This window comes from Ambystoma mexicanum, chromosome 10 (assembly GCF_040938575.1).
Source record: "Ambystoma mexicanum isolate Mex_15411 chromosome 10, UKY_AmexF1_1, whole genome shotgun sequence".
Classification (NCBI taxonomy): Eukaryota; Metazoa; Chordata; class Amphibia; order Caudata; family Ambystomatidae; genus Ambystoma; species Ambystoma mexicanum.
In genome coordinates, this window is record NC_090932.1 from 87916211 (window position 1) to 87942248 (window position 26038).

The 26038-nt window shown below is 44.4% G+C and overlaps 1 long non-coding RNA gene across 1 annotated transcript; it reads left to right on the forward strand.

The window, feature by feature from the left end:
- The first annotated feature begins 20736 nt into the window (after positions 1–20736).
- LOC138493128 (uncharacterized) lies at positions 20737–21877 on the forward strand. Its single transcript, XR_011276271.1, has 3 exons — positions 20737–20807; positions 21259–21338; positions 21612–21877. It is a non-coding gene; the product is annotated as an uncharacterized lncRNA (long non-coding RNA).
- Positions 21878–26038: the final 4161 nt, after the last annotated feature.

Below are 26038 nucleotides of genomic sequence, written 5' to 3' on the forward strand. Positions count from 1 at the left end.
ATTGTTTGGAGATTACAATACAGTCAGTGGCTCTAAATCAGTGAGCCATCTTTTAGCTTCTAGGCCAAATACTAATTACTTGAAATTGTCTTGATGGCGCTTCTTAGACTTCTTTTAAGTCAAGAGCATATGTACAGTGTCTATAAATGAATGTGCTATCCTTTAGTGGCCATACCAAATGCTAGTGGCACAGAATAGTCTAGCAATTCTGGGTAGGCAGAAGGGGATTATATTCAGTGGTGGCATTTTAGTGGTCATACCAAACACAAGTTACAGAGAAAAAGTGTAAGAATTCTTGCTAGGCAACATAACACAATATTCACTCGGCCTCATTACAACCCTGGCGCTAATGGTTTAATGGCGCCGTAAAGAGCGTCAGCGCCGTTAAACCATTAGCGCCTGATTACAAGGTCCCTTAGCGGGTTGGAGGCTTTAACGCCTACTTTTTGCAGGCGTTAAAATCCAACCCGCTAAGGGACCTTAGAGCTAATTACGGCAACCGTAATTTACAGTGCCGTAATTAGCCCCTTCCCCATCCCCATTATGCCCTATGGGGCACAATGGGAATGGGGAAGGGCAAATGGTGAATGGGGAATTACCGCCCCGGCCAACCTTGTGATGGGGGCGGTAATTCCGCCATCCACCATGCCGGAGACCGGCATGGACCATGGTGCTAATAGCACCATGGTCCAGCGCCTGGGTCGTAATGAGGCCCAGGTGTCTTAGCTTTTAGTGGCCATACCAATACCATGACATACTCATAATGAAAAAGCCTTATAATTCATGGTAGGCAGGAGGAGAGAATATTCAGTGATTGTAACTGACTGCATCATCTTTTGGCAGCCAGCGCAAATACGTGTTGCTTGCAAAGTTGAGGCAAGATAGGGTTTAGGTGTCTGTTACTAAGTGCATCATCTTTTAACTGTAGATAAAACTATATAAAAATCCTCTTGGCTTCATTTGAGTGCCCTGTCTTTTGGCGGCCACCATGCCAAAAAACTAGCTGTGGAAGAAGTCTTGCAATTCTTGGTAGGCGCAAGGCTTGAAACTGGGAGTTCTGGCTTTTTGTGACCATAGTAAATACTACCTAGTAATTGCAAAGGACAAAGTTGTATAATTATTCCTAGGGACCAGGAATTTAAATTAAAAGGCTATCACTAAATGTGCCATATTTTAGTAGCCAGCTCAAATGTGTCTTACTTTTGAAGTTTCTAATACATTGTAGAATTCTTTTGAAGCAAGAGGGTGCATTAATTGTTTGTACTGAGTGTGCCATCTCTTAGTGGCCAGAACAGATGTGAGTTGCAAGGGAAAAGTAGTCTTAAAGGTCTTCACAGGCCTTAGGACAGTATATTCAGTTACTGTAACTGAGTGTTCTGTTTTAAGTGACTGCAAACTATTTGCCAGTGGTTTTCTTGGCTAGATCAAATTTGCAGAGAACAAGACTTAACATTCTTGATAGGCAATGCAGCATTACATCCAGTGGCTGTTACTGAGTGCACTGTCTTTTAGTGACATACCAAATATTAGTTGTAGAGAAAAGGTCCTATAATTCTAGTAGAGAAAGGGTGATTATATTCAGCTGTTCTAACAGTGTCATCATTTGGTAGACATGCCAAATACCAGTTGCAGTCACGATGAAAAGATTACGTTCAGTGTATGCTGCCTTTTAGTGGCCATGCCAAAATGTTAGTTGCAAGGAAAATGTCCAATCATTGTAGTAGTCTTGAGGATATTGCATTCAGCATTTGCAAGTGACTGCAACATCTTTTAGTAGCCAAATACTTGCTGCGTGCAAAGCTTTGAATACCAAGCCTTAGACTTTTGTTGGGGCAAAAAAGTATATCATAGCCATAACTAAGCATGTTGATTTTTAGTGGCATACCAATTAGTAGTTTAGTTGCAGAGAAAATAAATCATCTAATTATTGATGGGCAGGGGGAGAATGTGTCTGTGAATGACCGTGCCATTTTTTAGAGGCCATCTGAAAAACATGTTGTTTGTGAAGTTGCAAATAACAGATCTTAGAAATCCTTTGTGGCAATAAAACGTATATTCAGTGTCTGCAACTGAGTTTGTCATCTTTCAATAGCAGACCAAGGAACAGTTGCAGAGAAAAGGGTATTCAATTGTTTGGTAGGCAGGGAGAGATTAAAGTCAGTGGGCCTCATTACGAGCTCTTAGCTCCATGGCTGCCTCCAAACCGGGCTCCATTACCGGGTTCCTGCAATGAGGAATAACCGGGTAATTCCAACATAGGAGGACCCGGTAATTCCTCCTTGCAGGAACCATTCCCCATTCCCATTTGAGCCCCCATAGGGCTCAGTGGGAATGGGGATGGAGGTAACAACATGCACATTACAAGTGTCCCGTTGTTACCTCCCTCTTCCCCTCGCGGGACCCGGAAAAGACGTGTGGTGTTACCAGACATCTGATCCGGGTCCCGCAAAGGGAACCTCGTAATCGGCCCTGACGGAATGAAGGGGGCTGGTCCCGTACCAGCCCCCTTCATTCCATCAGCGCCAGGGTCGTAATGAGGCCCAGTGTGTGTAACTGAATGTTTCTCTTTTAGTGGCATAGCAAACACTAGTTACACAGAAAAGTTGTATATGTCTTGGTGGCTAGAGCAGTTTACATTAAGTAGATTTAGGTAACTGTGCCATCTTTTAGTGGCCAGACCAAATACTAGTTTGCAGTTGCAGAGAAAAAGTTGTATATTTCCTGGTTGGTTGGTTGGAGGAAATTATATTCAGTGGCTGTAAGTGGCTCTGACATCATTTAGTGGACAGACTAAAGACTAGTTGCTTGCAATGTTTCCAATAATACATTGTACATTACTTGTGAGACAAGAGAGTCTGCAATATGCCATTTTCTTGTGGCTGAAAATAAGTGGCCATTTTGAGTCCCAACAGATCTGGCGTGCATGAAAGTAGCAGAGTTAGTTGGAGGCCTGCACAGGTGGCTCAGCCTAATGTGGGAGCAGGGTTACTGATTCCCTTTCTACTGACAAGCTGGGAGAAAGAAGTGCTGATGTGCAAGATGTTGAATCTTTCTGATCTCCACAAGCACCACCCAAACTTACTGATGATGAATCTGAGGATGATGGTGTTGTTATTGATGATGATGATGATGATGACCAAGATCAAAGTAGTGACCAAATGGAGTCTAGGGCCTTTAATCACAGGAGTGAGGACACCAGTCATATAGAGGAGGAAGAGGAGGAGGAGGACAAGGTGGAGAAGGAGGAGGAGCAGGAGGAGGAGGAGGAGGACATGCCACAATTCCAGAGGGAAAGACAAAGCTCTTTTAGAGGTTATCATGTCAGATATGAAAGTTGAAAATGTTCAGCATGTGGCCGGTGCAACGCAAACTCTCCCACTGCCACCAGATCCTTCTTGACCATAAAAGTGAAGGAGGACATAGCTTCTTGCTCGAGCAAGAAAAGCTACATTGTGAAAGAACATAGAATGACAGTATCTTGCCACTGGCACTCTGAAATAAAACTGTGTGATGGGGAAAGCGTGGGATCAAATTGGGCACTGCATACTGGTGATGCCATATCATTCAAAGTCATGCATAGCACAGGTGTGCCATCTTAACACCAGTAACCAGTCACTATGAAACCCCCAGTGCATACCGACAGACAATGTTGCTGCTCTTGTGTCATAGTTCTAGTGAATGTCGTTTGTCTGTTTGTAGTTGTAGATACCGCTATCATTTGTGTTACTAATGTCATGTTCTTGTGTCCTCCTTCTACTATTATACACACACAGAAATGCACATACAGCCATCACCCAACAACCTACACAGCGGTATCCCTGCCATTCTTTTCAGTTCTACCTGTGAAGCTAGAGATTCAGGGCAGCAGTTTTCTGCCTACTCCAGTAGCTGCTAGTCATGAGAGCACAACAAATGCAAAAGTATGATGTGGGTGCAGCAACACCTCACTTCCTCTTCACATTTGCACATGTTTTACTTTTATATTAGTGCCCACCTGTCATATTCTTTTATATTTAATTCAGTGATCGTTTAATGCATTTTATGAATGTCTCCCCCGTTCTAATAAACATTGGGCCTCATTACGACCCTGGCGCTAATGGGTTAACGGCGCCATAAAAGGCTGCGGTGCCGTTAACTCGTTAGCGCCTGATTACGAGGTCCCTTTGCAGGACCCGACCTTAACGGCTGGTTTACACCAGCCGTTAAAGTAGGGACCCGCAAAGGGACCTTGGTGCTAAGTACGGTACAGCAATTTGCGGTACCATACTTAGCGCCTTCCCCATTCCCATTGAGCCCTATGGGGCAAAAATGGGAATGGGGAAGGGCCATGGAGGAAGGGGGAATTACCGCCCCGCCAACCTTGTAATGGGGTGGTAATTCCCCCTTTCTCCATGGCAGAGTCGGTAGGTTACCGGGATGGACCATGGTGCTATTAGCACCATGGTTTTCCGCCTGGGTCGTAATGAGGCCCATTGCCCTTTCTTTCATCCATTACAGAAGATTAAATAATTCAATGGACCTTTTCCTATCTGGCAGCCTTTTGCATGTTTTGCTTGAAAAGGAAAATATGTACAGGGAGGAATATGAATTATTGGGTCACTGGCATTCAAGGATTTAATGGCAGTGGGCCTCATTACACGGTAGGAGGTAACCATGGCGCTATTAGCGCCATGGCTACCCCCTACCACCTTCTGGGTCCGGGTAGGCGATATGGGGACTTACCGTGTCATTCCGACCCTGGAGGACCCGGTAAGTCCCCATGCCAATTACCATTCCCCATTCCCATTCGAGCCCCCATAGGGCTCAATGGGAATGGGGAAGTAGCTAATAATGGTACCGCTATCAGCGGTACCGTTATTAGCCCTGAAGTCCCTCAGCGGGTCTCGTCCTTAACGTGTGGCCTGACCACACGTTAAGGACGGGACCCGCTGAGGGACCTCGTAGTAGGGTGGTAAGGGATTACCGGCACCGGTGCCCTTACTGGTGCCGGTAATCCCTTACCGCCTACCGTGTAATGAGGCCCAGTGTCTTACTCCAAGTAAATTAAATTTGCAAATTACAACCATGTGGGCTATCACTTGATTAATTCATTTGATTTTGCTTTAGATGGGTTCTGTTTAATTCAATTAACTCCAAAGCTCCTTTCTCACCATTGTTACTCCTTCTTTGCTATATAGACATTAGTGCAACTAAGTGGCTTGTGCAACTCATTGCGACCCTCCTGTACTTTTGGAGAGCCTCTTCCGCACGTTGTGGGGAGTATCATTCCAGCTCGAAGGGAAGTCACTCAAGTTGACGTTTTCCTACCCTCCTTCCCAATGGGGCCAGTCATTCACCTATAAGAAGGTGGTATAGTGCATGTGCCTCTCCACAACATCCACCACTGAGACATCTGTTGTCGGACAACCTCTGTGTAACACACTTCTTGCTGTTCTGTCTTATCCTGCACCACCATCTGCACCTCCCCCTCATCTGTCTCCGGGAAGCCAAACACCTCTACTGCACTGTCTCCCTGCATTACCTCCACAACAACTCTAGTGGATCTCCAACTACAGTACCCTTCTCCAGCATAAGGTGAAGCATACTCTGCCAGTCCGCCCCAGTTATTACATGGCCTGTGGTAGCGGCCATGTAGTTATGGTTAAGTTGCTAAACCTATAGGAAGAGCACTTTTTGGGCGGCTTATAACTTCGCTCCCCATGGACGAATCCTCACCAGACTGTGCAAAGTAAGTATATGGTCCACCCTGAATTGCTTTGCAAAGTTTGGTGAGGTTCGGTCAAGGGGGAGCAAAGTTATAGGGGGTCCCAAAATATTTTTTTCCCATAGACTGAATTGAGAAAAAGCTTTGCTCACACCTACAGCCCACACTGATGGACGGATTTTCACCAAATTTGCAGCAGTAGCAGCAGCTTGGTCCCGAAAGCGTGCTTTTGTAAATTTGGCGGACAGCCGTCCAGTAGTTTCTATTAAAACAACCAAAAAGTAGGTCTAAAAAAAATTGTGATATCTATGTCCGCTACGCGGACACACTTCCTTGTTCGGTAGCGCCTGCTTTTTGGATGGTGGAAAGCGTGAAGGGTGTCAGATATTTAGAAACACCCACCATCATGGATTTGCGGACAGCGGCCGGTGTCCGCGGACATCGCAGTAAAAACATATTCAAAAAGACAACATTGCACTTATCACACTTATCAAATAATCTCTGGAGAGGTGAGGGGTGATGAGGATGGGATGGGATATGGCTGCAAGAAACAAAAAACAGGTGTTTTTGCTGCAAAAGTCCGCAAACAGTTCGGACGTTCATGAACAGTCCTGAGAAGTTCGGGGACACTTCAGATGTTTGGGGGCAATTTTTGGATGGCATATAACTTTGGCACCACTCAATGAAACTGCATGAGGTTTTGCAATTATATTCCTGACCTGATTCCGAATGGGTTTGCAAGGTTTGGTGGGATTCTGTCAAGGGGGACAAAATTAGAAGGGGTTCCCAAAATAATGTAAAGGCTTATAAATTAGGTGCCATTTGACAAATCTACATTTAATTTGGCAAACTGATAATATATCTAGATATAAATGTTTGTGTGAAGTTTGGTGGTATTCTGTCAAGAGGGAGCAAAATTAGAGGGGGGTCCCAAAATATTCTAAAGGTTTATAAATGTCGTGCCATTTGACAAATCTTTTGCAAATCGATTACAGATCTAGATATAAATGTTTTCGTAAAGTCTGAATGGATTTTGTCAAGTGGGTGCTAGGTTATATGACGATTGTATGTGCATACATTTGACACTTTTGTGGCAATAAGACCCTCGGCAGCGCGCCAATACCACCCCAGGTAATGCCCCCGGGGCTGTAGTTAACGAAGCCCCGGGGGCATTACCGTGGGTGGCATTGGCCCGCCGCCGAGGGTCTTATTGCCATTAGTACCCCAGCCCGTTAGACCGGGGTACTAATGGCATTTTTTTCTGTTTAGAAATGCTGCTGTATTTCAAAACAGAAAAAAAAGTGAGAAAAAAAATGGCCACTGGGAAAGGGAAAACGTAGTTCGTTTTCCCTTTCCATGGCGGCCATCGGGAGCGGACGTGCTGGGAACAAAAGTGCTCCCAGCGCGTTCGCTCCAAAGAAAAGAAGAGAAAAAAGGTAAGTGGGGTTGGGAGGGGGGAAAGGGGAAAAAAAAGAAAAAAGTACCGCGGCTCCAGCAGGGGACGATGGAAGCCTCCAGCCGTGTGGAGGCTCGGAGATGGGATGGCCCTGCTCTGAGTCTCCACATGCCTGGAAGCTTCCATCGTCCTCCATCGGAGACCAAGGGATAGAAGGTAAGTGGGGTGGAGAGGTCAGGAGGGAGGTGGGAGGTGGGAGGAGGGAGGATAAAAAAGTCTTCCCTGAGTCCCTGGCAGGGGACGAAGGCAGCCCCAGCCATGGGGAGGCTCGGAATGGGGATTGCCCCATTTCGAGCCTCCTCATTGGCTGAGGGGCTGCCACGCCCCTCGCCGGGAAAAGAGAACCCGGTACGCATGGTGTACACAGGAATACCGTGTGGTATGGCTCGCAAATGAGCCAATCACCACGCTATATTCCCGTTGCGCCGCGCGTGCCGGGTACTAATGAAAAAATAAAACATGGGTGGATTTCCAGCAAACCTGTGTAAGGAGCATTGGAAAGGACCTGAAATCATGGTTTTGCAAATGTGCCCTTGTTTTACTTTTTGACGAGTGTCATAATGTAGGTACAAAAAATAGTGATATATCTTTGGTGACTGGGGTGTAGCCTATGGCCATGGGCAGTGGCCAGATTGTCCGGGTCATCGAATAAGGTCCTGATCCGGACAATCTGGCTACTGGTCATGACATGAGGGACAACACATGGGGTTAAAGTGGCCATGTCCACCTGGGACTGGCTTTGTGGTAAAGGTATTCAAAATTGGGATAGATTTGAAAGGGAAGAAAGATTTGCTTGTAGTAATAAGGTCATAGGGTTCTCTTTTCGCCTTCTACAGGCTTCCATGGAAAGTGAAGAGCGGCCCTGTATGGAACCCCGCCGTCCCCTTCCATGGTGGCCATCTTGGAAAATGATTTTCCTTCCTACACCGGGACGCCACAGGCGTCCCGATGTAGGAAAAAAAATCTTTTTTTTAGCACCACAGGTTCCCGCTTTGGGAATCTAGGCTGCTAATGGCCTTCATCCCCCATTACAAGGGCTGGAATGTTGGAAAATCTTATTGAGTCTATTGAGTTTTATTGAGTCTTATAGAGTCTATGGGCCTCATAACAACCTTGGTGGTAACCCTTACATCCGGCGGTAGCGCTATTAGCGCCGGATTTAAGGGTCCGCCGAATCAGGGCTTCGGCGGATTTCAACCCAGCTCTGAGCTGGTGTGAAATCCGCCGAGAATTCGCGCTCATATCGCCGGCGGGAAATCCGGTATGAGCGCAAAATTTCCCCATTGAGCCCAATGGGGAATGGGGCATTCCCGAATGGGCTCAATGGGGAATGGGGACTTCCAAGTCCGCCCAACTCGTGATCCCGCGCTATTAGCGCCGGGGGCTATGGCGGTCGCGCTAATAGCCCCTGCGCTAATACCGCCGTCGTTACCGCCGAGGTCGTGATGAGGCCCTATGTACTTTACTGAGAAACATAAAGTAGATGGAGTCTATAAGTTATTTTTTTAGTTCTATTTTTTTAACTGTGAAAGGTGGTTCCTAAAGGAACATTTCTTTTGTTGTTTTTGGAGAGCTAAGAACGAAAGGTGGGAAGGAAATGAGAGAAGAGGCACCAAGCACTAATATGGAGGGTTAGGTGGACAGGGGAAAATGTTGCGCGTGTGTTCTTTCTAAGGTAGGGGGCAGTGTTTCTCATGCTCCTTGATTGCAGCAGTGGTGGTGACTGTTGGGGAGGAGGGATGGCATTAGCTGATGCCATTTTAAGTAAATAGCAGTTTTGCTAAAAGTATGTACTGTGTACTAGATTGTTAATGGATAATGCGTAGGAATAGGTGTTGGAGCTGTGCAAGGGAAATTTTGAAGTTGAAAGTTCCTAGATCAGTAGATAATGCAGTTCCGAACTGTCTGTGAAGCACGGATCTTATCGTGAAGTGTGGACGGGTTCTCGGACACGTCAGCATGCTGCGCACCAGCGTATGGTCATGTGGCACTGTCCGGAAGGTCCGTAATGAAGTGAGATGTTCATAGACATCTACAGATGCAAAACTAGTTGAAATAGTTGCAAAAAGTGTATAGAAGTGTTAAAAATGATTCTAGAAGGTGGGAAATGGCAGAATAATCAAATCCTCTGAAATGCTAATGATATCCTCCTAAACTAGAGGGCCGAGAACCCTGCATTGTGTTCCTCCCAGATTGGTGAATGCCTCCCAGTTTGGCAGAGCACATGTTGCCGGGATATCGTACTAGCGCTGGAGCTGAATGTGGCATGAGGCCCTTTGGAGCACAGGAAATGATGAGGTCTGTGTCACAGTAAGACTCATCTGGCACAGGTGTGGGCTACCTCTAAAGATTGCAAAGTGGGTGATCCTCAGTTCTGGAAAAGGCCAAAATGTACTGGGGGACCCTCTCCAACCACGCCCCACACCTGCCCTTCGTTTGGGGGCAGATTGTCTGTGGTGTCAGTGGGATTGGGGGTGGGGCTAAGTTTGGAATGATGTACGTGCTCTTTATATAGGTTGCTGGCTGCTATGCATAAAAACAAAGTGCATTTTGGGAACATAGTAATGGCCACCAATTTATCAAATGTGTCTGTGCTAGTCATTCTGGGGGCGGAGGGGTTGGACCTGTGTCTACACAGAACAGCGCTCCAGCAAGACAGTTTTTGCAAGAGCGCAGCCCCATCGTGTTCCTGCCCAGTTCCTCCCCTGGTAGTGCTTTTATTTTAGGAAGATTCCCACTAGCCATTCCCACATATGGAACTTTCTTTCTAATGCCCTTCTGCAGTCCGCTAGGTTTAAACACTCTTTGGTTCCCGTTCCCTTTCCCAAGCTCAGAGCTGTTTCTTGCCTGAGTCCTTGCTGGGACTGTCTGAAGGGTATGTTCAAGTAGCAGAGCCCACATTCTAACTTGGTCCCCAGGAATCAAGAGACCTGTTTTCTTCCTTATTGTTGGAGATGTGTCTCTCACCTGCTGCTGAGGGCCAAGTGCAAAGAAACTTTGAGCAGCAGTGGGGGCAGCTGAGATGAATAGGCGCAATGGCAAGAGGAAAAAAAAAAAACGTGTGTGGAATAAATATTATGAACTTTTCTAGGGAATACAATCGAAGAGCGCCTGGAATCCCATGATCACTTTCTCTAAGCACTCTGCACGATGAGCGCTACACATTGTCAGCAGCCTTGTTGGCTCTGGGAACAAGTCAGAAATGCAACTCATCTTCAAACAAGAGCAACATAGACACCAACCTCACAAGAGTCCTCACTTAGGCGAACTCATGGATGACCAGAAACAACCTGAAACTCAAACCAAAGAGAAAGGATATCGTAATGTGCCCTGCTGAGGCACACCTGCCATTTGCCCAGAGAAATAAAAAGGTGATCAGGATGGGCAACAGACTAATCGTGGATCCACAAAGGAATATATTGTTTGAAAGTGTGTTTACCACTGATGCTGAATTAGCGGGCTAATGCCCCGCTACACCTTCAAGTACAGAACTCTGTCAGCCATAGCTGTGGCGCTATCATGACCCGATTATGTCAAGACCACTTACCTTTGCATCCCAGATCAATAACTAAAGAAACTGCAACAAGCCCAGGAATCAGTTAAAAGATAGCTACTGAGTCTCAGCCAGAAAGACCACATCACACCAGCATCACAAATGATACACTTGTCAAGAAAATTGAAACTTAAAAGCACTTGGCATCACCCACCACACCCTGCAGGGCTGTGAAGCTGGATTCTTCAAGGTAAACATCACCCCTTATCACCCAACGAGTATCTGAAGATGCAGCAGAAATAAACTTCTATGATTCCACGACCGACTCGAAAGAGGCGCAGAGGTTATGAATAATAGCAAAAATAAGGATTGAGCCCTCACAGAGAATGCACGCAATCCAGGATCGCCTGACCTTCCAGAAAAGACTAAAGACTTGGGCATTTAATGAACCCTAACTACAAACGCCTTGTCCACCAGATTCACCCCTGATCCAGTAGAGAGCTGCACTCAACCATTTGTAACCATATTCCAACAGGATTAGCTCCAAAAGGGCCCTAAGCAAAAAGTGAGGAGAGTCAACCACTAAGAACCCATAGGAATCACCATTGGTCTAAAACCTGCTGCTGCACCTACTGCCCGGGACTGCAGCTTGGGCCCTGGGGCAGCTCAACCAATGTCAACACAACCAGAGACCCATCACTGGGCCACGCTGCGCAACATTTACCCACTTGCGGGGCATTCTATGTGAGCACTTTCTTTGTAGCCTATCCACGGACACGGCCATAGTGCCTAGGTTGTTGAGCCAGCCATAGGGAAGAGGGGCACCTGCAAGTAGTTTGTTCCTGACAGAAGCACTGGACAAATTTCAAGGGATCACTGAGACACCGGCACAGTGAGAGGTGCACCACAAAAAAAGCCACTCAAAGGAGCCCAGTCCACAGCGTAGAGCTGCTTCTAAGGGATGCATTGTAAGGGACTCACCACAGTTAAAATGCCTGTGTATATTCACCCTTTGTGTTCTGGCCTAGATGTTGCCGGAGTGGCTCCCAGGTATTCCCCAGCTCTGATTTGTTTCCAGGTGTTCCCGCTGAGATCAATCGACTGTGATTGTGCTCCTGGCTGCTCCATCACTGTGGGCCCCACTGTGCTCTTCCTCTGTGATTGTCCCCACAGTTAATTTGCCCTGCTGTTTCCTTCTAGATGTCCGCCAGTCATTTTTCTCCACTGGGACTTCACTCATGGGTATTTCACTATTGTCTCCTATTGAATGTTTCTCACCATGATTCTTCTCTACTGTGATTTAGCCCCTTACCTGGGGTGTCTGCCCCATTATGGATTGTCTCATGCTGTTAACCATGATACCTTGCTCCAAGATACACCTACACCAGACACTCCACACGGGCATACCAAATCTGATACTCCTATTCCCCAGTATGGAACGTACATGGTCAAATTCTACTTCCACCCCGTACCATTCTGGCTAAGCCGCCCACTCAAAGCCACTGAACACCCCCGCCAAACTCACAAAAACTGGAAACAGGAGAACGATGTATCTCTCCAACCAAATGGTATAACACACTCCCAACCAATCGCACCCTGGCACTACGGGGCACATAGGCTTTCCCAAGGATACATAATCCTTGGAGTCTCTCGCCCAAAAAACATCTAGATGCATGCCGACACAGAGAACCTGGGTGCTTATGGCCTGCATGTGCCAGGACAGCAACAAAGCTCCATGTCTCTCTATTCCCACTAATCAAATCCAACCCACCCTTTTTCAGATCCTATAGCTTGAGTGAGCACTCAAAAGGCAGCAGAGCCTGGTATATAGCTCAAACGGCATAACGTAACATAGCGTTAATCCCCTTCTGTAATGGTACGCATAGGATAAGAATGATGGCCTGGAAGCTGCATTGAAGAATCTCCAGTGGTCATCAGTAAGCAGTGCTCTCCCTATAGACTTGCTTTCAAGAAGGGCCTGAAGACTAGTCTATTCTCCTAGGGAGGTTCTCCCATCTTCTTTTCTGGCTCATCATTTTTCTTATCTGTCCTATGTTTCTGTGTAGTGCCTGGATGCCTAAGGGCTTTGGCGCTTAACAAATATGCAGCCATAGAAAAGAAATGGACTCCTGCCCCTCTCGCCCTCTCCAATTTTCAGGATCTAGAGGGAAACCTGACAATGTTGTTTGACCAATTTTTGTTTCTTCTCCACATACAAATCCTTTCCCATTTTGCCAGTTCACCCTTTCATTTGACGCCAGATTGGCACTATGCAAAAAGTACATTGTTGTGAATGTATAAGTAGTGGTGGGTGAAATGGATGAAATGTACACTGTGAAGAAATTGACATAATTTGGTCAATATCTTCGAACTTCTCCAATTTCATCATTGGAGTAAAATTCGCCATTCAATGCATTTTCTCCCCAACATTTCATTTTTTGTCAGTTTTGGGCTGAAACTTTAACCAATTAGTGACCGTGAAAACTTTCAGCCCCTTATATGGCCAAAACGTCACTCAAAAAAATAAAATTTGAGTGTGCAAAAATTGTATTTACTGAAAACATCTGTTCTGCCAGTGAAGTGCATTTGCAGTAAATTGCACCGATTCTGCTTCACCTGCACTAACTTCAATAATTTTAGATTGTGCACCAAATTCTCTGTCCACTTGGGGTGATTGCTAGCCTGGTGCATGCAGGGGTGGAGTGGGAAACATAAGAGGCCCTGTAAATAATTCTCAAAGTGGCCCCATGTTACACATTTTCATCAAGCCCAACCGTTTTCCTATGAGAACATTCGAAAATAAAATAGGTTACCACACAAAAGAAGCCCAGGTTGCAGAGGCCTAACAGGAATTCTCTAGAGCTCCCTGTAGCCCTGTCCAGCCCATCCCTGCCCAGGGTGCAGAGACCTAGTGGGAAATCTCCAGAGTTCCCTGTAGGCCAGTCCAGCCTTGGGTGGAAGTCTCAACAGTGTGAAGATTCACAGCACAGCTTCTTGCTGTGCTTTTTGGTCGGTTCGGTTGAAAGAAGGGGTTTGGCCAAACTATTACTATCTCCTGGCAAAGGGACTTCAGTACTCCAGAGTAGGGCAGAAACACATATAGAATCACCCATGTTATTTACTCTGATCAAGACCCAGAATCCAATACTTCCCCTGTGGGTCGGCTTACATATAGTAGTCATACAGTTCTCTCTTTGCGGACCATTATCTAGATGGCAAGACTGCCCTTGTCCAGCTTAACATTCTGCCAATTCCTCACTCCACAACTTGGGGGCTGTGCATGTGGCTAACCTGCTCTGCTTTGTACCAACCACAAACAACATGGACATGTTCATATCATCACACAGGTAACAGGAGCTTCCCACCTTCATCCATCAACAGCACGGGTTTCTGCATCTGCCTTCCCGCTATCCGAGTAACACATCCTGCCCTCCTTTCTTACAGAGCCATGCACAGCGAAGCCAACATTATTGGCAGAAGGGAGCTGTATAAGACCACTTTACATTGCATTTACATTTCAAACAATGGAAGCAGGAGTCAGCTGTGATAACATCACTGCGCTCTGGACTCAACTAGCCGTAAATTAAAATGTGGAAATAAAATGATGAAAAAGGCTCTCCGTGCTGCTTCTCTTGTGGATACAGTTTTCCTGCTGCCCAAACAATTGACCTGGAAAAGGAAAGTTTTTCCAATATTCTGCACAGCATATAGAAATACTGAGGATATTGTTTCCACCCGCTGGCAAGGAATGTTTGAAAGAAAAAGTGTACTTGGTAGTTTCTTAGTTGCTACCTATTTTATCCTCTGTTGAAATCTTGTTCTGATCATCTAAACATCTTGCTTTCGTGTATCGTGTCTCTTTTTGCCCTGAAGAAGTCTCCACTAGGCATAGTTCTATCTTTTATGGTATTCAATCTATAGTGTGTGAAACATATGCCCGCCGATAGAAAAATAAATCATGGCAGCAATGCAGCACAATGGCGTTATCAATGTTTAATCAGAAACAGAAATAATTGAATTGTTAGAGGATGTTCTGTCAGATTTGGTGAAACTAGGAAGTTGCTGCAACAATAAATGTATTAATTTGCATAACAAATAACAAATTGAAATAAAAGAATACGAACCTTCTCAACTGAGAAACTACTAAATACACTTTTTCTTTGAAGGTATGCTTTGCCAGCACATGTAGTTACTAACCCGGCATCAAATCTCAATACTTTCCACGAAGAAAACCTTCCTGCCGCCACAGGACCTCTGAATGGGTGCACGCTGTCGCAAGTTCACACGAAAGATGGGGGAAGGGCCTTATTAGCAGGGCTCTCAGGTACAGAGCTGGCCTACCTTAAGGCGGCACAGCATGTGGCAGTGCGCCTCATCACCGGGACGCGCACATTCAACCACATCTCCCCCACCCAATGCGGGCTGCACTGGTTACATTTACCAGCTAAGATCCTATTAAACAAATGCTTGTGTCACCTTCCAGGCAGCCTCGGCCAGCACATCAGTTTACCTGGCAACTATGTTAAACACCTCCACTGGGTTGGATCATATGCGCAATAGGACCAATGCCAGTCTCTACAGCTGTGGGCACGGAAGGAGAAAAGTAGGAAACTGTCATGGGTACCAGGCAGGTAGTTGGGGCAAGCTGGGTGGAGGCTTGGCAGGCCTGGAATAGGCACACAAAAAGCCCATAGACTATACCTCCACTTAATTCCTTCCTAGTGTTTGTAGTAACTTCCTGGTTACCACTTCCTGTTGCCAAACAGGAAGTGCATGACAATTCATGAGCTCTCTAGTGTTTGGGTGTGGCTGGCTATATAAGCCACACCCAAGATTCTTCCAGTGCTTCGTGTTGCTTACTGTGAGCTGCATCAGCAACACACTTGCCGTGCTCTGGATCAGCCAGCTTCTGCTTACCTGCTCTGGATCATCCTGCTTCAGCTTAGCTGCTCCGGATCATCCTGCTTCATCTTACTTCAGCTTACCTGCTCCAGAACATCCTACTTCCGTTTACCTGCTCCGGATCCTCCCGCTTCTGCTTACCTGCTCCGGATCATTCTGCTTCTGCTTACAGGTACTCTGTGCTTTCTCCACGCCGCAGCTATCTCCGGTCAAGAGGGGACTTCAACACAGGCACCTGTAGGAACAAAGAAGAACAGCGTTAGCACGCGCACTTCAATACGCTGCGCATACTCATCGAATCTTCCCGCGACGCTGGAATCCAGGTCAGTTGTACGAGCGCACAAACCCCTACAAAAGAAAGAGGGAGACATTAGTCATTGTGCTCGCCCCAATAACGCGGAGACTATTGCACTGCGCTCCCTCTCTTAACGCAGTACATACTTACCAAAGCCTTCGTGCAAACTTACCAGACCACCAAGCCTCCGGTAGCGCTGAACCCGGACTCGAGGCGCTAATATCACATAATCCACTCCTGCAAGGGAAAAGGGAGAGACATTACCAGGCGCGCTCAAATTTAAGACGCTGCGCTTACCTACCAGCAGCTAACTTTTACACGCAGCACTACTCATCCACAAAATACCTTGGCAAACAAGACAATACGGACAATTCAGGACACTAAACATTCTCCGCGCAACGTTCACTTGTGGAATATACTTTCTAGCCAGTGAAGAAACTGGCGCCTTGAACACTCGGCCTCGCTGTGAAGGCATAAAACAGCCAGTGGCATCTGAAGTCAGCCAACAGACATTGGCATCATTCATATGAGCGAATCGTGCCCCTGCGAATGCAGGATGGAGTGCACACCTTACTAAATATCAAGGAATCCCTCTGGGTGAAAACAGGGGAAGTGAGAACTCAGGGTCAAGGGAGGAGCATCCATCGCTCCTGCAGAGACAGAGGTGAGTTTGACAGAAACAGTCATTATCCTGCTATGCTTCGGTGCTATGGAATTCCATCCCAAGTAGCAACCTGGTCTGCCGCCTCCATCCGCCTGTCCCAAAAAGTGCTTGGCTGTTTCAGTCAAACCTTTATATTACCTGTGAGGCTACACAGCAGTCCTGGTGTGACTATCTGCAACTCACCAGAGTTCCTATGACTATTGTATATGTACAAAGACACAGTACCTTATTTCTGGTTATATGTCTTTTCACCAAATTCTTTTCATCTAAGGAGGTTTTCCTCGAATTCGTTTCACCGAAAAATGTTACAGCCAATGTAGATTAATAACACTATTCGCCGAAAACCTGTATACCGATTTTTTCTTTTTAATTGGGGGGTCCCCCCAATAAACCCTGGTGTTTTATGCCCTTAAATACTCCCCTAACATTCACAAATATATATATATTTTTTTTTTTAAATGGAGGGCCCCTCCCCCAAATCTCCATTTTCAAAATTTAACACTTTAGCCTGCCCAAACATATATACATATATTTTCGATAACAAAATTCAGTGAAAGATTCTTTCGATGAAAAAATCTTTCAATTAACATCTTTCGGTGAAACTTCTCTCGAGGAAACATTTTTCTGTGAAAAGACAGTATACCCTTATAAGTGCCTGCCCCTCAACTTTCTTGCCTGTTAATGTTATTATAATCCTACTTTACAGTGCTCTGCTGTTTCCGAAATAGGTTTACACTTTATACATTTAATTTAAATACCCTAAATCTGTGTACACGCCTCAAAGTGCATTAAGGTAAGGTTCCAGTCGCTCTACACACAGCTCCCAGATAATATCATGGTCATATATGCCATTTTCAGTGGCAGAACTGAAACCCTCAAGCGTTTCTTAAAATTAAGTTGGGTCCTCCACTGGTTCCATCACTGATGCATGCTGGATTATCAGTGATGGGATCATGGCACAAAGTTGGTCAATTCTAGGAACAAGCAACATTAGTGAGATACCATGCTCAGTGTAACAGGTTTGTTGGGAGAAAGATTAGAAACAAAGGAGGGAATCTGTGTCTGTTTAGGTATTTCTATCCAGGCCCCCGACTAAAGAGTATTTGGTCAAAGAATCAATCTACCTGTGTAGGCTGATCAGGGTTCAAATAATCCCGGCTGCTACATTCAAGCTTGAACCCCAATGCCCTTGTGCCTTTGTCTCTGAGTAAAATGCTTTCAGGGTATTTGGACTCGTAGGGTAGATCTAGCTGGAATTCACCATCCGGCAGAGCCTTTCTTGACCCACTGATTCAAAAGGCTGTCCTGAAGCCCACAACACAGGACCTCAGCATAGGGTCGGTCCTTGAGGCTTCCAGGGCAAGCTGATACCACACCGTGCATTAGTGCAAGGCACTGGTTCCTTTCCCCAAATGCTGCATGGAAGTGCGGGATAATGCCTTTTGCTTCAGCTCACTCCCCAGGGTGCAAAAGAATGGAGTTTAGAGAAATTGATTTAAATCAATGGGCTTAGAAATCAACAGGATATGGCCTCCCAGGCACTTCACTTATAAATGGTGACAACGAGGGCAAAACATCCCCAGGATGCAACATTTGGCCAGTCGAAGACCACCTCAAAAACTAATGATGAGGTTGCAGGTAACCGGGAGGTATTACCAACAGGATACCGGGAACCTGTAAAACCATTACTGGCACTCGGTCTGGTGGAATTAACGCTAGATTATGAGTGCCGGTAAGTAATGTTATGGAGGGATTTGCCATCACCAGCACTGGTAATAGCCGTGCCGATAATACCAGCTATGTTTGCTGGTGGGGGTGCCAGAATTGCCTCCAGCTTGCAGCTAGAGGTAATTCCAAACACTGCACCGGCAAACCTGGACTTTGCCGGTGCTGTAAGGTGCAAGTAAATGGAATTACTGGCACATTATTACAGCATCGGTAAACTCTTAATGAGGCCAGAATGGAAAGACACATCCCAATTGTACCTTAACTATCACACTCGAAATGCCACACTTCAAGGAGGAGAAAAAGCTCTTTGATCAGTGATCAGATGTAAAAGTTAGATGTCCAGATATTTGGAGAGTGGGTCAGTCTCCAAAATGTCCTTAGTAACTTAGATGCAAATCCGATAGGTCGAACATGAGCCCTAACTAATCACCATCAAAACTATAAAAAAAAGAGGATATCCGAATAAATGTTTGCAGAAGGCTTTTGAAAAAAATAAGAATCTCAAACAACAGGACACGCTATCTCCAAAAAATCAATTAGAAGAGAAACACAGACAACAGTGTTCATAACCCAATACAACAAGGACCAACAAGGAATTAGGAAGATCCTGCAAAAGCATTGGTATCTACTTCATCTGGACGAACACTTACATCATTATATAGAGGACAGACCTACTATTACTTTCAAGAAAGCAAGCACTTTAAAATCTATTATTTGCCCATCACTGTTACCGGGCGCAAAAGTAAAAACCCAACATGCATGGCTGGATACTAAACAACCAGGCTTCAGAAAATGCGGCTTTTGCACAATGTGCAGATTTGCAATTGACAAAACAAAGGAACTAGTAGGTCCAAACGGAAAAAAACATTGTAATACAACAAATGATTAATTGCAGAACTAAGTATGTAGTGTATGTAATTATTTGCACCTGCAAAAAACCTGTACATTGTTAGCACCAAAAGGGAGCTCAGAACTAGGATTCGGGAGCACTTAATGAAGATTGGCAGCAAAGATTTGACTTTACCGTTAGCCATGCATTGGCAGAATAATCACCAATTGGACGATACGAGCCTCATTAGATTTGTCGTCTTAAAACAAGTAACATTATCGAAAAGAGAGTGAAAGCACTACGCCAAGCGGAGGCTAGAATGATTTGCTTATGCAACACAACAGTGTTAGGTTTAAATTTTGATACATAAATGGTGTCGTTCCTGTAGCACCATCATAGCAAATTTTAGTATATGTACACAAACATTTTTTGGATGAAGGACAGAGTGTAAAGGCAAGGATCGATATATTTTGATGTTGAACATTTGTCTAAGATTGTGGTAATAATGTCATTTTGTTATATGTCTCTAATACTGATAAATATAGTATGACGTTCCTTATATTGGAATCAGTAGATGATAGCAATTGAATGCTAAGTACAAAAAATGTGTCTTTGCTAACATCAACAATAGCGAATGGGATCCCCAATACTTTATTGCAAAAGAATTTGTGTGTATATTCTCATATAAGTGCACTCATAGTATTGTATACAATAATGCAGCATTTATGGACTGTCAAGGTTACAAGTACACGGGTAATAAGGTCTACATGCATCATATTGGTCCCAAAACTTTAAAAATAGGAATCACAGAGACATTTAGCCTCATTACACTGTAGGCGGTAAACCATGGCGCTACTAGCGCCATGGTTCATGCCAATAATTTACCGGTACCGCCTTGGAGGAAAAGTGGAAATACCGCCCTATTCCAAGGTTGGGAAGGCGGTAATTCCTCCTTCCTCCATTGCCCTTCCCCATTCCCATTTTTGCCCAATAGGGCATAATGGGAATGGGGAAGGTGCTAATTACGGTACCGCAAATTGCAGTACCGTAATTAGCACCCCGGTCCCTTTGCGGGTTCGTTTTTTAAAGCCTGCTAAAAGCAGGCGTTAATGTACCAACCCGCAAAGGGAGCTCGTAGTAAGACGGTAAGGGTTTACCGGTACCGGTAAAATACCGGTACCGGTAAACCCTTACCGCCTACCGTGTAATGAGGCCCATTATTTGAGTCCCGATACAACTACGGTTTCATCAATTCATTGCCCCAGCTACTTAGGATAGGGACCCTTTAATTACTAATGACCAAACATTAAACTACATTGCACACAATGCATTGCTCCAGGGTATTGCGTCAGGGGCAACTTAAACATAAATGACACAACTTCAGTTTTATTAATTCATTGCCCCAACCAGTTATGTCAGGGGATTTTTAAATTAGATATGATTAAACCTTAAACTACGTTGCCCACAATGCTTCGCCTTAAGCATTTTACGTCAGGGGCAACTTAAAAATAATCAACAGAATTGTTTCATATGTAAGGAGTCTGATCGCTAATATACATCATCACCTACTCTTTCTGACACAATTTGAAAGAATGAAGAAAATACTATTCTCCCTTTCTCTCTTGCTGATGGAATCTGTTGCATGGTATCACCATGACAACACATAAATAGTCCCAAAATGGCGGCTCACGCAGTGTTTTCACAGCCAGCAGCCAACGCAGATGACCGGAGCACCAGTAAGTAACATACAAACTTTACTTTGGAAATATGCACGGTACGGAACAAAGTGTTTTTGCAAGGATTAGCATCAGCTCTGGCTTGTTTCTCTGACATTGATGAATAATGACAGCATCACGAGAGTTCGAGGGAATAGCATGAATGTGCACAGAATCCAAGTATACGGGGGTTCTGTTTTCTTTTTGAAACGGTGCAAAGACACTTTTAAGTACTAGTACTTCTCTTTGGGCTGTCAGATATGTTTTTGACAAATGAACGGGTATTTTGGCTTACATACTGTTAATGTAAGTAGGACATCAATGTATTTGTGCATTTGGGCACATTTTCTCTGATTGTTGCTGTCCTAACTTGGACTTAATTAGAATCACAGTGATTGACACAGAACACTAGATCATTAATAATTTATAACATAGGAACTAATGATTTTCTATTTAAACAACACCCCACCAGAAATATGAGCATGGGATTGTACCCGTAATTCGAAAGTGCGAGCATTAAGGCTAAGAATTAACCAACTCACCCTACGCTGGGTAAGTTCATTGTAGCATTACGATATAATCTCATATACTTTACCTGAAATGGGAATTTATGACACTATACTTACCGTATTTTCTTTTTCTCCTTCTCCCTTGTTGTGTTTTGATGCCCTTGTCTCCATCCTTTTCTCTGACCTCTCCCCCTACAACATTTGTTTCTCAATATTTTTATTTCGCATATGTCCACTGATATGACATTGATATATTTATAATGTTGTTTTATTGATGATTTTCTTACCCTATGCATCCATTCCCAACGCCAACCAGTATTTCTCTGTCTGTGGTGACTTTAACACATTGTTGTCGATACATTTTATATGTATTTCTCTTTTCTGTGATTCCATAATGGTTCTCAATGGACGCTCATCTGCTTTTTCTCTTCTTGTTGTTTTTGCTTGGATTGGGTGCATACTGTGAACGGATATATTGGTTTAATGATGATAATTTTACCAATTGACGAATGTAGTGAGCTGTAATAACATTATAGCACTGGTTTGAGAAAGGCCAAGGAAGGCCGAAACACGTGTTATCTAAAGGGCAATTCAATAAAACACGTACTGATACTATTGGGCGCAGAATCCTGGGTCTTCTTTTTTTGTCTTGTATAGTTTATGACGGGTTTCCAGAGGCTTACCGTCAATTCAGTGAACTGCGACCCTAATTTAATATTAAATCCCAGGGAAGGCGGGGGTCACCTACTCCCCTCGACCTGGTTGAACATATTCTACCTAAGTAGAAAAGTAGTACCACCGCCAAGATTGGACTCTAAAGTCACCAAACAGACCAGCTGTATCCCCAAGCCTGACATAGTGTATATATTTATTAGGGAACTAACACATTCCATAAAACCTTTACTTACAATTTAGGAAGCACATTAAACACAAATTCATGATTACATTCTAAAACCTTTTAATCAAAATGTATCTAATAAAATTGACAGAAATGCATATACAATCCATCAATTAATGATTCCTAATGGATGTAGTTTGTGACATTGGGATGCCCAATTGAAGAAATGCTGGCAAGAAACCTCCAAACAAGCTCCAGTACGAATCACCCTGAGAGCTGTTGTCCAACTTTGCAAATCTCCACAGTCCTAGCTTAAATTTAGCAGAGCTCTTGAATGTACTCCGTGCTCTCCCAAATCCGTCAAGAAGACCAGATCTAACCTGTACGGAAACCTGTGCCCTGGCAAGCATCGCAGGTTCCACTCAGACATTAGCCAGTCCGGAACCAGCCCAACAAAGATGGGGAAACAGAGTTCTTACTTAGCGGGTATTGCAGATGCCGGGGAATATTTACAGTGTCGACGTCATAGAGACGGATGAGCCGTGCAAAATAACCACATCCTATGCACCCTAGACTGCACCACTGACACGCCAGACAAGCCTAGAACGGGTGATATTTTCACAAGACAGAGCCCGATGATAAACCATAGCTCATCGCTCTCACTCCAGTCTCGGAAAGAAGAGTGCCATTGTTTATGATTATTTTTTAATTAATAATGGAGGAGTCTGTCCCCTTCCACATACAAAATAAGGCAAGCTGTGTCATCTAGTTTGCATCTTTTGACTTCTCAGATGTTATGGACTACAACTCCCATGAGCCCCCGATCGCATACTAATTTGGGCGAGTTTATGGGAATGACAATAGAAGACATCTGGAGGGCCACAAGTTGCACACTCGGGTCTCCTGTGAGAGAAATCTAGCACTCCAGTCTACTCAGTAGACCAAACGCGTAGCTTCATGGGAGACTTTGTGATCTTGCGCTCACTAATAGAAGCAGAAGGGGGATTCAAGGGGACTACACACTTCGAGTTCGCAATCACAGCTAAATTAGGTAAACACGCTATGTCAGCGTCTCCTGATTTTGAACAGGACGTGGGGAGAGGTTCCACATATTCATTCACCTGCCAATGCAGTGGCAAGGGGTCAATGGCGCCCATTCCTCTGTCCAGCCTCAAATACATCTGCAGCAGTGAAGGCTCAGGTCACATTGATGCAACCAAGAACTTCCCAACGAATGGCCGGAATTAAATGACCATATTTAAATGTAGCCCATCATTCATGCAATTAGTGATGGTTTCATTGACATTTGCCACATTAAAAGAAAAGGGTGCACTGCCAGTGTCACAGGCCATGTTGATAGGGAGTACAGGTGCCATGTTACCACGTTGCACACATCTGACCACTGTTGATGTTTTAACGTATGTTGCATGTATCAAAGATAACAGCCCCCTAACCAGACCCCTAATGGCAGGCCTAGCCTGACCCACAACAGTATCCCAGTCAAAATAATGAAACGCTTGATCAACATGAATGACTGACTACTGTATTTCAGTCAAAGTATCCTTAAGTGTTTCGCGTAACAAGCCTTGATTGGTGGACAATATGCCTGTTACACATCTTCCTGATTTTCCAGTAAAATGTCCTGTTCTGTAACCATATTTTCCTTTAATCAGTAGCTATTTTGAGGAGGATAGCTCAGGGGCAACACGTTCGCCTTGGAAACAAGACGATGCTGAGCAACACAGGTTCGATCCCTGGGTCCGTGCTTAGAAACTTCTCGGTATTAAGCGCGTTATAAATAACCTATCATATCATATCATTTTGTAAACTGGTCAACAAAAAAGTCCAACAACATTTGGGATCTATTAAAAACAATGTTTTTTCTTCAGAGTTTTTAGCGACCCGGAACATAATGCTAGTTAGGTGCACTCTAGCATTCCACTAACCATCACGGCAAGGTTTGATCTTCCACAGTGTCTTAGCCTTTCTGGTACCTTTGACTGTGGGATTCAAAACCTCAAATGGTCCTGCTCTGCTCTTCTCATGACCACCGCGGGTGGTATCACACAACGTTTTGCAGCCAGCGTACTACAAAGAAAGGCAAGCATGTGTCTGGTTCCAGAACCCAAATCTTTCTATGGTCAGGCATGCAAGCACAAAACAACATGTTTACCTTTGAAGTCATGGCAGTAGATAGTCCATTCACAAGTTGGCGCACTTGAGGAGTGCTCATTCCTGCCTGTTCTCTGCGGGTGGTGAAATAGAAATAGTGGAAAGGTGTGGTATGTGATAGTCAAACCTTCCATAGTACAACCGCAGATCTGTATCATCGAAAAACTGACTGATAGTATACCATACACTGCTCATGGTAAATTGGGCCTCTGTCAGCAAATCTTCATCACTTGATCCAGATGCTGGCAGCTCCCAACAAGATTTCACATTCTTGTCTTTCACTAGTATAAATATGGATGCCCATCGCCATAAAACTAAACCTGTTTACACATTAATACGTTTTTATGTTGCAATTTCAATGTTGTAAGTTTTCCATAAAACTTGTAAGCTCATACACATACTGTTTCATTTGCCAACTTTGTATTTCAGTTCCATTCTCCATATGTTATTTCAGTCATGTATGGTCATTACTTCGGTTTCCACCCAATTCTGCCGAAATAGATCCCCAACGCGTACAAGGACTTTGCTGCTGGAGAGCAAGCTCCCTTGTATCCTCACATATCTTCCATCTTTGCTCTCTAGCCCCTTCCTTGCCCATTCATCATCAGTTAATTCAGTCGTACGAATGAACGTTTTATTGATTACCAGAACATCTGTACTGGAGCTTCACTATTAGAAAATGATCTTAGTCAATATCCCTGCAAGTAATGACTGTCTTGTGATCACTTTTGGGGCAGAACATCACTACCATGCATGAAAGCTGTAAATATTATGAATCATGTTATCAATAACAGGCTTTTACTGCCATTGGTGAATCTACTTGTGGCTTAAATATCGGTGTTCATTCTTATATTTATTAGGCAAGGACCGTGCCAGCTAAGAATGGCATTTAATATCGCTTTAATCAGTTAATCATTCTGGAATCAATAGCTTATTTATTTCAGTAGTTGCCCAGGGGATAGATACATTCTTCCCATGCTGACTTTTCTGCACCCATGCGTGTCTATTCAAAACATACAAAAATTGATCAAGTGAAACCTTTGCGGAGCAATTATCATTAGAAAAAAAAACATTGTTGAGAAAACATCTTGACAATGTTTCTGAGCCAAAACCTTTATGTGGTCAAAAACACAGGCTGCACGTTTCTTCTCCTCCCCTCCATGCTTCATTGTAAGAGCGGGTCATGCTCATCGATGCCTCGCCCTTTCTCCTGAATGGTACACCTGCTACCTCCATCCTGGCCATTCTTTCTAATTAGAAGGTACTCATACTGGGGTGATGATGAAACAACAGCATTCCATAACAAGCACGACAGAGACAACATAACTCTGTCCTCCTCCTCCATCTACCTCGTCGCACCGTCGTACTTTCTTTATTTTTTACAAGTGCGGACGGTACCAAAGGTCTGTCGTGGAGTCGTGTGCTTAGTGGGTGAAGCAGTAAAAGGGAGGGGGACTTTGCAAGTGTTGCCTCAATTGATGCTGTTCAGTATGGAGAAAGGCTAGTTGTTTAATACGTAAAAGATCACTGGAAATGAAGGCACTTTTTCATACAAACTAATTTATTACCACTACTTAAAAACAGGAAACCAACAGAATTCCCTCAGGCATGTCATGGTATCAATACTGAAAATGTACCTAATTAGTTTTAGTGGGGATCACTTGAATGAGTCGTGGCTATTCTGGCCATGTGACTAGATTTTACCATATAGTGTTTTTCAAAGGGCCAAGCAT